Genomic DNA, 15,809 nt, shown 5'->3' with positions numbered 1-15,809 from the left:
AAAAAATATTACACTAGTTATTTCTCTTCAATGAATTTTGATAGATTGTACTTTCAAATAATTTGTCCATAACATTCCTTTATTACCCTATTAAAATCTCTAGGATATGAAATCCTATCACCTCTCTCATTCATAATATTGATTGTTATCTTCTCCCTCCTTTTATTCATAAATCTGGCTAAGGAGTTATCAAACTGACTAGTTTTCTCAAAAAAAAAAAAAAGAAAAAAAGAAAAAAAAAACTAGGTCTTGGTTTCATTGATTTCCTCCACTGCCATTTTTTTGTCACTTCTATGACTTCCACTCTGACATTTACAGGATAAGGCAAAAATAGGTGTACAATAAAAATTTCAAAGGCATACTGGAATAAAAATTTTTAAAAACTAACAATGTTCATCAATGATACATCTGATAAAGGGTTAATACACAAAGATTATAAAGAACTCATATGACTAAACACCAAAAAAAAAAAAAACAAAAACAATTCAATTAAAAACTGGGCAGAGAACCTGAATATACACTTCTCCAAAGAGGACATACAGATGGCCAATAGACATATGAAAAGATGCTCAACATCATAAATCATCAGAGAAATACAAATCAAAACTTCAATGACATATCACCTCACACCTGTCAGAATGCCTATTATCAATAAATCAACAAACAGCATATTTTGTGGAGGATGCAAAGAAAAGGGAACCCTCAGGCATTGTTGATAGAAATGCATATTGGTGCAGTCACTATGAAAAACAGTATGGAAGTTCCTCAAAAAATTAAAAATGGTACTTCCTTAATTCCACTTCTGGGTATATATACAAAGAAACCTGAAAAATGAATTTGAAAGAATATGTGCACTCCTATGTTCACTTATGATATGCAAATAACACATTACTTAGAAGTTTGTAGCCTCCGATACTGACATTTAAAACATGAAAAATATGTTACAACAAGATGAAATAAATTTGGGTTCTCGGGCTATTGGGAAAGGGAAGTTTAGGCCAAAACTTAAAAGAGGAATATTGAAGGATGATATTACAGAATCTATTAATTTTATCTGATATGCATTACAGAAGAATTGAGCAAAAGGCATTTAGGACATTTGTTATGGACATATTTTTAAAAAGTAAGCCAAGAATCAGGCCAATCTCAGTCGAAACTAACAGACAATGCATGCATGATGGTAAAGGCATGTGGCCAAAAAAGAACAAGATTTGATAGTTTTTAAAATATCAGCATGTACTTATTTGAGTAAATACTGTTTGCCAGAAAGAAGTTGTTACTGGTCATACCTAATATAAAGAATAATAAAATAGTGCTTGCTTTAAAAATAATGTTGGAAATAGCTGAATAGATCCTAAGAAACCAAACTTCCTGCCAACAACAACTATAATTCTGGGCATAATATATTTAAAAATAACTACCTGGTGGTACAGAGAATAAACAGAATCCAAGATAATGGGGAGGAAAGGTAGCCAATAGTTGGAAGAAAGAAATAGCATTGGTAAGTTTTCCATTTGCCTTAGTGCAAGCCCTAATCACTTTCAACAGCTTAAATAGGACCGTATATTAAGTTAGCCAAAAAGTTTGTTTGTGATTTTTGGTAAGAATGTTCTAGCACCACTCAGTTGTCTTTTACTTCATTCAAAACAATTTGTTAGATTCTATTGTGACAGCTGTCACATCAGCATTCATTTTTAAAAAACCTTACCAAAATTGGTGAATTTTTGTGTAGCCCTTTTAAAATTGAAGATGGAACAAAATAAGCAACATTTTTGTCATATTATGCTTTATTATTTCAAGAAAGGTAAAAACACAACTGAAATGCAAAAAAAAATATTTACAGTGTGTGGATAAGGTGCTGAGACTGATTTAACATGTCAAAAGTGGTTTGTGAAGTTTCGTGCTGGCGATTTTTCACTAGACAATGTCTTACAGTCGGATAGACCTGTTGAAGTTGTTAAAGATCAAATCAAGACATTAACTGAGAACAATTAACATTATACAATGCATGAGATGGCTGACATACTCAAAATATCTAAATCAATAAAGTTATTGGTGAAAATGAAAAATATGTCTTTTGTTTTATGGAAAAAGAATACAGACGTTTTAGCCAACCCAATATATACGCAGTCTTACTGACATTACGGACCAGAAATGTGATGCTATAACATAATATACAGAGAGTGCTCAAAGATTGAATAATTCATTAGATATTTTTAAAAGGAATTTGTAGATAAAATAATAATACAGAATAGCATTTATTCAATAATTAATATTGAGGATCTACCACATACTAAACATTGTGAAAAGATACAAAATTAAATCTGGCACTGGCTCTGCCCTCAAGCAGTTTATGATTAGTTAATTAACAGATAACTAATCAGTTCTACCAATAAGATACAGACAAAATTTTATGAACTTTCAAAGGGATGGACCAAAAGTTTGGACAGATGGATTTTAATATGGGTCTTAAAGAATGAGAAGCTTTGGGTTTTGCAGGAAAGAAAGGGTGTTGGCAGGAGGAAGGGCCGGCGTGGGCAAAAGTGAAGAAAGGAAAAGCAATTAGGAGAGAGGGAATAGTGGGTAGTGGAATACCTGGAGATGAAGATAAGTAGATGTCACTAGCAGGAATTTCTTTTGATGGTCTGAGGTCTGTCACTAAGAGCTCTTAATGCCAGCAGCAACACAATAACTGAGAAGGCTCCCTCTTCTAAAAACCTAGCATGCTGAAAATTTAATAGCTAGATGAGAATTTTTAATTAATACTCTTCTCAAGAAACTCTAAGTCTCTAAATAGTGAGAAAGGCAATAAAATATCTACAATTTAAGTAAGGATGTTAAAGGAAAAAATCTTCATGTTGTGAGACAAAGACTATATGAAATATATAGTCTAGTGATGAGTGAGGTTGGGAAGAAAGAGCTATATATTATATGTAAAGAGGAAAATGAAAGAAAGATGGTTAAGCAGGAGGTGTGCACTGGAGGGCACACACCTGCTCCAGCATAGTTACAAGAAATATCAGGTAAAAAAGAAATATTGTCCATTCAAGTCTGAGTGCAAAAGAGCTGGGGAGCATATGATAGGATTGTTTAACATTTGCCTTATATCTATCAGAAGAGAATATGGGATAGTGAGGGAGGAAAAGTAGGAGAAAGAAATATTACAGTACTAGGAAATAAATTATTCTTCAGGAAAATAAAATAAAATGATTATGAGAAAAATTCTCTCTCAGGAGGATTATGAGAGCATGTGTAGCTTAGGTCAACTAAAAGGCCTAAGTAATTGACACTTCAGGTTTTCAGGTGCTTTCTGGTTATTGCTACATATCTGACTCCTGAACTGAAAGCACCTTTATATTGCGGGGTGTATGTGGCGGGGGGGTGTCTTAGTAACTGACTGCACAGCCTCTTTCTTTTCTAGTTTCATTACTTTGGGAAAGTATCTCTTCTATAAGGCAACTCAGACAGTTTTTTTTTTTATACACACAACACTCATACACACACACACACACACACACACACACACACACACACCATATTTTGCTGCTACTGAACAAGAGAATAATGACAAGCAGAGCACACACTGACTGATAAACACTGTCTAATGAGATTAGCTCTCAGGAGACTGAAAACAATCTAATGAAGGTGCCTGTTAAACACAGTCCAGGCACCTCTATGGTGGCACGAAGCCCAGTATCTCCATTACTAGAAAACATCAACTCTGGCAGCAGGGGAAGAGGAGGATCTGGTTAACAAGGTCAGCTGATTTTCTCCTCTCATGTCAAATGCCTTCTCTTTAACATGGGTGTTTCTGAACCTTCAAGGGAATCATTAGGGGATAACAAATATAAATCAGCAAGAGAAGTTGTCATTGCCCTTTTCTGAAGACTCAACTGAACAAGAATAAACAAACACACACAAAGAATTTCTGACATACAGATGTGTAGTCTGTGCATCTATAAGTTACTCAAAGATATTGTTACAGAAAGCCATGTGATGGGTCTTAATTTTCCCCTGCCATTTATTGGTTCTAACATAAGATTATTTGTTTATTTTTTATTTGTTTTTAATTTTGGAAATAGCTTCTTAGGTTGCAGCACTTCACTCAGGTACTACGTCCTCTATTAAGCCATTTCAAACCTCTGTGCTGGGGGCAGAACAAATTGTGTTTCCCATTTTGTGCCCTCCTATATATTCTATTCCTGTTGACAGGCTTTTTCTTTTTATTTATTTTACTTATTTATTTATTTCTCCATCATTATTTATTTGTTTTAATACATTTCTTTTTTATTGTTGTTCTACTCCAGTTGCCCCCATTTCCCCCCCCCACTCTCCCCCCCCCGTCTCCCCCCACCTTCCACATTCAATCCTTCCCCCTCCCCATTGTCTTCCTTAATGTCAGTTATCTACCTGCCTCCTTGGATATCCAAATGTTATTCACACTTCGACAGCATGAAAGAAATAAATGCTATGAAAAACCATAGATATTGTGATATAATACAGAATGCTACATAAATACCTTTTACTTGCTTTGTTTATCTATCAGGACAAATTCAACATTCATTCAACACTTAGTGAGTACACATAGGCCAGGCAGTGCTCATGACAGGGATTTTCCAGTGACTAAAATAGAATTTCTACCTAAATAAGTGTCACAGCTAATGGACGCTAAGGAGACAAAGAGAGTTGAGTCAGTACCATCAGGTCAGGGATTTTTCTTACCATTTCATTACTGATCGATATGTTCTCAGCACCTACAATAATATCTGGCACATTATGAGGTCTGGGAATAAATGATTGAATGAATGAAGATCAGGAGGCTCTGGCAGTGTACTGGAGAGGTAGTACTACACTGTTCACCACTGCTATACCTTCAGAATAGCGCTCTGCCTGCTGGCCTGGCCTTGCTATGTCTACCTGAAACCAGGCTTCCTCATCGGCTACCGTATCCTAGCAGTCATGACTTTCAGATATCAGTCCCGTCTGCCTTGTCTGTCAATGCTACATACACTCTACTATGACTATAAAGTTCTTAAAGGTAATTACCATAATGGGAATGATTATCAGGAAAAAATCTGATAACAAAATGTCAGCTTGACAGCAAAACATACATGTCAAAATTATTTCAACCACCTCTTTCTTATACACCAAGCCTGAGTCATAGCCCAAGACTTCAATGGCAAAGAATTACCACTTTTAATGATCTCTGCCCAGATGCTGATGAGCTCTATTATAGATTTAGGACATTCATCAATGTAGAAAATACTAAGAAAAAAGCATCTGCTCTTCTCTACATGCACCTCACTTTTTCCATAAGAAGAATCCATGACTTCTCTAACTAAAGATATTAGGAAAAGAGTCCAAGTGTACATAGTACAGTCCCTCTGTTGGCTCTCTTTGGATTTAGCCTGACCTTAGGATATACATATTTTTATCTCCTCCTGGTAAAAAGGTTACTGAAACTGGGCAGTGTCTGCTTCTGAAGGGAAGGACGGAAGTAATTCCTACTCCATAACTATGTAAGTTAGTCACCTAGCATAAAATGATATGAAAATTACTGAGCGCTCATTTGAACCTCAGATGCAAGCTAAGCTCTTCATTGCATTTTTACTCAAAATAAGTGAATATTTTTATCATTGAATGGCTCTATCATCCATTTCTTTCTTCTTTTAAAGAAATTGGAGAGAAGAGTATGGTTAGTTGGCTTCCTTAGTATCCCAATGTTGATGGAAAGGGAACTAATATTAACTGAGCACTTACTATACACAAACAGTATTTATGATTAATACTATTTATATAATTTATTATTCAGGCCAACTTTGAGAAGTATTATTCTCATTTTACAAATGCATAAATTGAGGTACAGTGGGATCACCTGTGTCCAAAATCACATAAGGGATCTAGGACTCAAATTCATGTCCGTATGAATGAAGAACCTACTTTCATTCTGCCATACCATCGTGTCTTTTATTTACTCATGTGCTTTAAAAACATCACTGGGCACATCACTTTAAAAGGCTTGGGGGGAGAAAGGAAAGAATAAACTATACAAGAATTGTACTAAATTTGAATTTGTGGACAAAAGATTCTAGGTCAAATGGTGATCTCCTCAAGCACAATTGATCATATGGTTGACTAAAATTTATAAAATAAAACATGTAATTAACTGTAAGGTAGGATAATAAAAATATATTGTGAAATGCATGCATATATAGAATTATAAAAAAAACAATTATATTTATTTAAAAGATCTTATAAAAGATGCCATGTATTTAGGGGCATACTATTTTTATTCTGTTTTGGGTTCCCAGCCACTAAACTAAATCAGAAGAACCCACATATGGGGTGATAAAAGTGAGATAATATGGAAAAGCTCAAGCACTTTGTACATATACATCTACAAAAATACAGTAAGTCTTGAACAGAGCTGGCAGAAGTCTTCCCAAGCATTATCATTATAAACACTCATAAAAAAACAGTAATCTACTATTTGCTTCTCTAATGAGGAGCAACCTACCGGCTAACTCAACTTTAGTTAAGAAAAGTTTGAAGGGAGTTTAGGAGACACTAAGATCACAAGATCAATAGTGCTTAAAATACAAACAATTCTATCTGTCTACACCCTTTAGAACTTCCAAGGTGCTTCACTTCACATACTGGTTATTTTACTTGCTTGGTTGAAGTTACTACAAGTAAGTTTGTTGTTTTACAGAATCAAATGTTTCTTCACTTCCCAAGCTGGCTGGCCTAACTATGTGGAAGGTATTTTCCACTGCATAATTGCAGTGCTCATTCAGCATAAGAGCTGAGAAAGTTATTTGAAAATTGTGACAATTTTTAGCAGTCTTATTCTTATACTTGTTTCCCTATTCCTCCCTATTCCCAAGAATGGTAAACATCACTCCAAGTGGTTAAAAGTCGAACTAGATAATCCCAGAAATTCATCTATACATTCTTTTCTTACCAAAAATATATTTTATAAAATCTTTAAAATATGCTTTTAAAAAAAATTACTGGAAAATTCCATCACTCAGCCTATAAGAGTACAAAATGTTTACCATCTAATTTTCTACAATAAAAAAATTATATACTGACATTTATGTCACCTCTTTACCCTACTCATCTTCTGCACGAATAAGTATTCAGTGAATACTGTATTATAACAATCATAATATATTAAATTATTTCAAGGCTAGCAGATCACATTTAATTTGTTTTTCCTAAAATTCTACCATTCAGCAACATTTAATCTAATAGTTCTAATAGTCCCAAATGTATTAGCATTGCTCAAATAACATCTAATTATATTAACGTTTCTTTTTTAGAAATATTTCTAAACATTTCTGTGTCAGAATTAGTTGAATCAAAGGACATACCAAAACATGCAGGCAGTGGTTTAATCACGCAATACCATAGAATATAATATTTTGCATACATTTATAAATGAATTTTCAACAGTAAAGTGAATATATTGATTAACTGCTTTTGTAAAAATACTTCATAACAAAATGTCAAAAGCACCAATAATCAGTGGCTTAAAACAAGTGCTTTTATATTGCTGAAATACTTGTGTATTGACTGGAGATCGGCTGGGCGTCCTGGGGCGGTTCTGCTGATCCAAGCTGTCTCATCACATGTCTGCAAGTTGTCTGGGTGGCTCATAGGGTAGCTCTGCATGACACTGCAAGCATGCAGCTCTCATCTGCTCCACATGGCTAGTATCGTCCTTGGAGCACCCAACTGGCCAGGACATCTACTGCTCATATAAAGGCACAAATGGGCAAGAAGGAAACATATGAGACCTTTTGAAATCTAAGCTCAAAATGTGACTCCATGTTTTTCATTCCTTATTCTTAAACAAGTCATGTGGCTGAACTGAAAGTAAAAGGATGGGGGAATAATCTCTCCTTTAATGGGGAGAAACTGCAAGGTGACATGACCAAAGACATGGATGCAAGGAGGCATAAGGCCAATGATACAGTCATTTATCCACACTAAATGTGTATTAAAATTCAAAAATTTTCACCATTTGGCATTACAGCTCCAGACAAAACAGGAATTACTCATTTTTAAGAAATTCAATATACTTAGCACCTACTACATTACACACATAGCTCTAGGTCCTGGAGATACAATGAAACAGACAAAAGTCCCCACTCTCATGCAACTTACATTCTAACTGAGAGAGGAGAACCCTATTAACAAAGAGAGAAAGGAAAAGAGAGAAAAGAGACCAATCAATGCCACAGAGTATGAGCAGCAGAACAGAAGAAATTCTTTGAGTCAAATAAACTCAAGACGTAAAGCTCAAAATCGCTTGGCTATGTTAGAGTGTTATCATACCACTCCCTTTGGACATATGGTTCTGAATTCACTTCTCGGCTCTACCACTTACCAGCTGCATGACCTTGGTCAAATTATTACCCACTCCAGGGCTAACTTTCTGTAAACAAATAATAAAAGTATAACTATCTCATTTGCAACAAGCTGGTCACAAGCAGATTATGGCAGGGGTGTGAAGAACAGTGGTAAAGTAATTCACCACAGATGGGAGCTTGGGAGCTGCAACCTTGCTTTTGCAGCCAATTCAGCAGATAATATTGAGGACTCCCCCTTCAGTGCTACAGTTTGATGGCTCCTAGAGTAAAATATGAATATTGAAACTGGATAATAGAAGTTAATAGTTACATACAATCTCAGTAATTTATAATTGTTACTAACACTTTTATAGTTGTTCTGGTTAAATTTCAGTTAACTAGTGAGTGACAATAAAGCTGAGTGTTTCCTGTCATGTAAAAGTAGGCATGCAAGTTGGAACAAAAAAAACAATGAGCTCAATAAAAGAAAAGAAAAACTTGTCTTACTGGCTTAGTTTAATAACTGGCTTAATTATTTCTGTTAGCCAAGAAAACAGAATGAACTTTAATAAAAATGAAAGCATCTCCAAAGAATGGCAAATGAAAGATTACTATTGTGATTTTCAATCAGTGATTGGGACCAAGTGGTTCAATGGTCCTGGGTCTGACTCTCAGTTATACTACTTACTAGCTGCATGACCTTGCGTCAAATTTTAATATATGTTAGGATTCATGGAAATAATAAGAGCAACATAGGTTTATTGTAAGAATAAAGTGTGGATAAGATATGTCATGTTTAGCACAGTGTTTGGCAGTGTTCAATTAATATTCATGTTTATTTACTATCCTGCCTAAATCCTGTGGAGGAGGACTGGCAAAAGTCCACTTAGAAACCAATAAGAGCTAACATCAATTGAAGTCTTTCAGATGCCAGATGCTATACTAAGCACCTAATAAGGATTATCTCAGTAAATCTTCAAAATAACCTCATGGAAACACTATGAATTGAGTTTTACAGATGTGTCTTAGAAAGCTTTCCGAACTTGCCAACATGCGTTCAGTTGGTTAAGTAGCAGAGCCAGGGATGAAAGCCACATCTCTTTGACTCCTGAGTTTCTGTTCTTAGCCACCATCACATGTGGCCACTTTTTCCCTCCAAAAATGAACTTAAATGAGCCAATAAAACATAGTAATTAAGATGATAAGTAACTATTTTCAGGAAGGGTATTCATTTATTCACTCAAAAAGCTGTGTTTTATTTTTAATATATCAATTTTCAGATGTCCAAATAAAAAGATGATTAGGACTTAGTTTCTGCCCTTAAGGTGCTGAAATTTTAGTGGATTCCTATAACAATTGCAGGGCAGTTGTCAAAATTTCAGAGGGAGCATCATAGGTAAAATGTTACATAAAATATAAACAGAACTTCTACCTAGAGACAAGTCTGTAATTTTGACCAAATTATATCTGAAATGATCATCTCTAAGCCCAAGAGAATACAAGGTAGCAAGTTAGGTATCTAATTTGGTCAACTACAGAGTTGTAAGCAGGAAACTTGTATCTCATTTATTGGTTCTGGGTAAATAAATGTAGTAAATACTATTAATGTTCAAAACCAGTTCGCCTGCCCGTCTGGGCACTAAGACTGCATTTCTCAGCCTTGAAGAGGGTAAAACCATGTGACTTATTACAGCCAATGAAAAGAGAAGTGACAGTGTGTGCTTGCTCTCATGCTCGCTCTCCCTCTCTCTCTTACTTCCAGGCTGAGCAGTGAGAAGCCCATGAGAACTCTCCAGGCTCTCTCCTCCTGTCCTGTGATGGCCTCGGACGCCACTTGTTTCTAATATTGCAGTTATAGGTTGGTAGAGCTTCTGTCAGCTCAGGTCACTGAAGGAACAAGAAATAAAACTTTGTTATATTAAAACTCTAGATTATTTGTTCCTTCAGAATAACCTGACCAACTCAGGCTAATATAATATAAATCCCCCAAGACACATATTATTAACAATAATAGATATTCAGGACAGAAAGTAGTGTGGAAAGTGCACTTTCTGTGGGAGTATAGAAGGAAAAAGAAGCCACATTGAGGAATTTCCAGATCTCACTGAAGTCTTGAAAGAGGAAATTCATTTAGACAAGATTTCCTTATGGTAGGTTTTTCAGTAACTTTTTAAATAAAATACAATTTACCTAGCTAATTAATTTAATTCAATAAATATTTATTATGTATTAATATGATATAGAATTAATAAATATTTACTATATATAATAATAACCCATTATTCTGAGTACTTACCATGTGCCAGTCAGAGATCTAATGCCAGGGATACAACAGTTAACAAGGCACAGTCTCCATTCTCAAGTTGCTTGAAGTCTAGATTACAATACAACCAAGTAAAGAAGATATTGCAATTCTTTGAAATAAATGCAAAGCACAGCGATTATATAAGAACAGTGACATTCAAGAATGAGGGCTGGAGGGAAGGTAAAACCTAAAGAATAAGCAAGGGATAGGCAAGCAGCCATATTAATGAGAACAACATGATTTCTATCCATGTTTTAGCAATAAGAAGATTTGATGCTTCTATTATTACATACTATTATACATACTGTAGGTCAATCTATTATATGCTTTACGTATATAAAAATAATTAAATCTTCAGAACACCTTTGAAGCAGATACAATTATTGTTATCTCTGTTTTAAAATTACATAAATATTTTTCTGGTAAATAAAAGGGGTGAAGATTACAAGATGAAGGAGCACGTAAGCCAAGATACAGAGGTGTGAAACATTCATAGTTCAGAACAGCTAAAGAATAATTTAATGTGGTGGGGGCAGTGTGAGAACAGGGAGAGAAGCAACAGATGACCCGGAGAAGGGGCTCTGCACTTTCTGCCCCTCTGCCTGGAGAGCTCTTCTCCCAGGTTTCCACACGGCCAGCACCCAACCTGCTTCCGGCCTTTGCTCAAAGATCCCTTCATGGGGAGGCCTACCCTGATCATCCTGATTTAAACTGAACACTCCCTTTACTATCCTTCCCCTTTCCTGCTTTATTTTTCTCCACAGCCTTACGACTGGCTGACAAATTACATAGTTTGCTTATTCATCTTGCTTGTTATCTGTCTCCCCTCACTAGAACAGAAGCTCCAGGAGGACACAGATTTCTGTCTCCAGGTTGCTGTATGGTGCTACATACCCAATGCCTAGAGCAGAGCCTGGAACACAGAAGGCATTTGTTAGCTAATGTTGAATGATACTGTTAATTTTATCCTCGTTTTATAAATGTGGAAACTGAGGCACAGAATTTCATAACTAGCCCAACTTGTAGTTAGTAAGTGGCACCGTTGAAATTCAAATTCAAGCTCTGAATTCTGGACTCTCTTTCTAATCACTATATCCTACCCCTACTCCTAAAGCACTCATTTAGTGGGATAAATGGAAAACAAAGAAATTCACAAATATAAAGTCAGATGGTGATACATGATTTAAAAAAAAAAAGAAAGGAAATTGCAGGGTTAGGCAGCAGGCAGGGGCATCATTTTAAACTAGGAGTTAACATTTGAAAAACAACAAAACCCAGACCTGAATGGAGGAAGCAGGCTATGCTCTGCATCCTGGTTTGGACCACATATACAGATCCTGGAGTCATCAGCGATACGGTGGTGAGACTAAGGGAGATCTCTGGGGCTGAGGCCATAGAAAAAGAAGGTATACTATGGTCCAAATCCAGGGAAACACTAACAGGATGAACAAAGAGGACTGAGAAGAAACAGAGAAAGAGGAATATCAGTAGAGAATGGTTTCATGTTAGCAAACCAAGAGAAAAATTGCCACCCTAAAAGTCTCAACATTTTTAAACATTAAAATGAGATCACTAAGCACAGCAATTGAACAGAGTGCATGGATTTTGGAAGCTAAGAGAGCTCACTAGGGAACAAAGGACCACAATAGAGTTTAAAATGCAAGAGATTAGAGCACATATATATAAGGAAGGAAGGAGACAATCGAAACTAAACTTGAAAATGCAAGAAAGAATGTGATGATCAAGTTGTAGAAGATGCTAAAAGCCAGACTAGATAGAGGAGCAAAATCCCAGGTAGAGGCCTCATGCTTGACCATAAAAGGGGCAGCTCTTTGGGCAGCCATGTGCCAGAGTAGTTGGGGGCTTCTCCATGTGATAGATGCGTAACTTTGGGCAAAAATATCTCCACATTAGTCAGTTCAAGCTGACATAACCAAATATTATACACTGGGTAGCTTAAACAATAGGAATTTATTCCTCACAGCTTAAGAGGCTGGGAAGTCCAAGGATAAGTTGCCAGTCAGTCCAGCTCCCCAGTGAGGGCTCTTTTCTTGGCTTGCAGATGGCTGTCTTCTCACTGTGCCCATATATGACAGGAGAGGAAAAAGGTGTCTCTTCTTGTAAAGGCATGAATCATGAGGGCCCAACTCTCGTGAACTAATCTAAACTTAATTACCTCCCAAAGGTCCCATTTCAAAGTGCCATCATATTGGGAATTAGGGTTTTACCACATGAATTGGGGGGGGCACAATTCTGCCATAGTAACTCTCTTTGTCCTTCCATGTAAAAAGCCGTAGTACCTATCTCAAAGAGTTGTGAGAATTAATCTATATAAAGTACGTGACACATAGTAAAGGGTCAGTAAGTCCTCTCATATTATTTTATGTTATTATGCCTCTGAGATTAGAAGAAAGATAACCATGATGGGTATAATCATGGATGAGTTTATAAGATGGGGTTGGGAGACTGAGGTATTTCAGCCCTGAGAGCCCAAAAGTGCTCAGTGAAATCGGAGGCAACATTATCCCCTCAGGTAGTAAGATCCTTGAATGTGGAACATGAAAGGGAAGTAAAAGTTTTGATATAATAATTGTGTCAAATGGGAAAGAAATCCTAGTAAACAGTACTGAAAAACAAGCTGATACTGCAAAATTCCTCCAGAGCACCTAAGAAATACCTTGAAGTATCTTAGTCCAACACCTTTGTTGTTCCACTAAAGAAAAGGGCCCAAGAGAGAATGACTCTTATGAGGCAGAGTGTGTCTGATCCTAAGCTCTGCCAAGAGACTTGGGCCAGTCACTTAATCTTGCTGAGTTCAGTTACCTCATAATTTAGTTATAAGGAATAATGACATTTGAGAAAATAAACAAAACAACAGTGCAGTATTTAACCTGTCGAGGGTATTCATACTTGATTATCTTCCTTCCTCTGTCTCCTTATATCCCCATGACAACTTTGTTAGGAAGGTATTATTATATCCTCTACTTTTTTTTTTCAGTTGAGGACACTGAGGCAATCAACAAAGAAAGCCTGGCAGCTAGGCCTCGTTTCTAAGCACCAGGAGAAATCTAGAGACAAGAAGAGTTAAGCCCCAATGGACTCAGCAATTTCTTTCCATCCTGACAACTATGTTTGATGGATTTAAAGTTGGGCTTTGAAGTATGTCGGTTACAAAACAATAAATATATAATTATCAAGGTTGCTCTGTGAGCTCCAATCCATACTCTATCATCATAATCCCCAAGTAGGATATGATTGCCAATAATCAAATGCAGGGACAGCACCAAGGGCCAGAAATTTTCCTCAAACCCTACCCTTTCTATCCCCATACACAACCCATTAATATGTGACCAGCTCTCAGACCCACCTGAAAGTACAAAAGCATGGGAATTTATTTGCTGGGAAAGCATGTGGATATTAAAGCTTTCTGACAGTCAGGCAGTTAACCCTCCTGTTAAAAGCCCTCACCACTACAACAGCCTGAGGCGCAGTCGAAGAAAATGTCAAAGATATTCTGAATGCTCAAGTGAATAAATGGGCTTCTCTCCAAAGCCCCAGAAAAGAGCAAGCTGAGCTTAGTAAAAACACTGTGGGAATCTTGCAGTATTTGCCACAGCTATTGCAGGGACATTCATATCACCATGTTTAAGGGAGGGAGCTATTCCAGTAGTCATCCCCTTGTTCTCCTAAATATGAACAAAGAGAAACTCAAAATGAGTCAGGAGTTTGAAAAATGTACAGCGGAACCTTTGCTTTTGATTTTAATAGTTTATTATTAAGACCTCTGGTTTGTGGTTCTCCCTCTCTCTTTCTCTCTCTCTCTCTCTCTCACACACACACACTCTCTCTCTCTCTCTCTCTCTCTCTCTCAAACACATTCACATATACGGGAAGATGACAGTGAAACTTTCTTTAAATAATCACCCAGTGATGCAGATAAAACTGACTGCTGAGTAGAAACAGCTACCTAAAAAACCAAACTAAAGATCAAACCCAGTTGTAATGAATCTATGTATGAAGATGCTTGCACATGCATGTTTTTAACCAGGGAATCAGCTGGCTGGAGCTGGAATTTGTGGTACAGACTCTGTCTAACATCTCCTAATGAGGTACAAATCTGGGGATCATGCTGGCTTGTTTCACCAGGCATATCATTAGAAATCAGATGAGTCTGATTTTAAAAGGTCCACAGTCTTTGGGGATTTGAAGTTTGTTTGTTGTTTCCTTATAGCAGTTTTTTAAAAGCAGAAATATCTATACGAAGCTACAATTCAGCAAAACTGTTATTTTTTTAAAAAAATTTGATAAGCAGATTTACCAACAAAAATATGTATTTTTAACTATGCATATATGAAACTGTTCCACAGTATATGTATTGCTCTTCTGGTAATAGGAAGCATCTAATAAGGTATCAAAATGTGTATCAAAATATAACAAAATGCAGGGCTAAAGTAAAAGCACATGGCAATTGTGACTTACATGTGACAATGGGGGCTTTTAAAAGCAGGTCTATGGTCTGGACTTGGGAGAGGCAATCCCCTTAGCCTACATTAGTGCCAGCCCAATTCAAAATAGCATATAGCACCATTTTTTAAAAAGTAATATTGAATGAATTAAACTACTTTCTTTTTAAGTCAGATAAACTAAATATGTATCAAACCTTTAAGACAATTTACAGTTTCTGGAGAATCTCAGCTTTTGGACGGTGACGAGCAGCTAGCATAGCAATGCAAAGACTGTTACGTTTCATTTTTCTGATGCTTTATCCTTTTGGAAGATAAGTTGCCAAGAACAATTCAAGGTACTTTAATAGAAGGCCTCTTGCTATCCCGCTATCTATGGGTCATTTCAATACCTGGAGCAACTTAGGCAAAGCCATTGTCAGTTCCTAGACATGCACTCAATAAAAATACAAGCATAACACTCTTAGGACAAGACATCAAACCCTGAAATTTATTTTGCTATTTCAATTGAAAAATAACTTTCTTATCAAGACTTACTAAAATATAATTGGAAGAAATAGGAGGAATTACCTTTCTCCCTGTTCTTTCTGTGGGTATCTTTGTTCATAAGCCAGGCTCTCTGGGTCTAAAGATTGTCTCTGCTGTTTGAACTTGGACAAATTCCCTAACCTCTTTTTTGGCTCA

The sequence above is a fragment of the Pteronotus mesoamericanus genome, unplaced genomic scaffold (assembly GCF_021234165.1).
Source record: "Pteronotus mesoamericanus isolate MK-2021 breed Mesoamerican mustached bat unplaced genomic scaffold, CSHL_Meso_final contig_105, whole genome shotgun sequence".
In the NCBI taxonomy this organism is placed as follows: Eukaryota; Metazoa; Chordata; class Mammalia; order Chiroptera; family Mormoopidae; genus Pteronotus; species Pteronotus mesoamericanus.
This window is presented reverse-complemented; position numbering follows the sequence as displayed.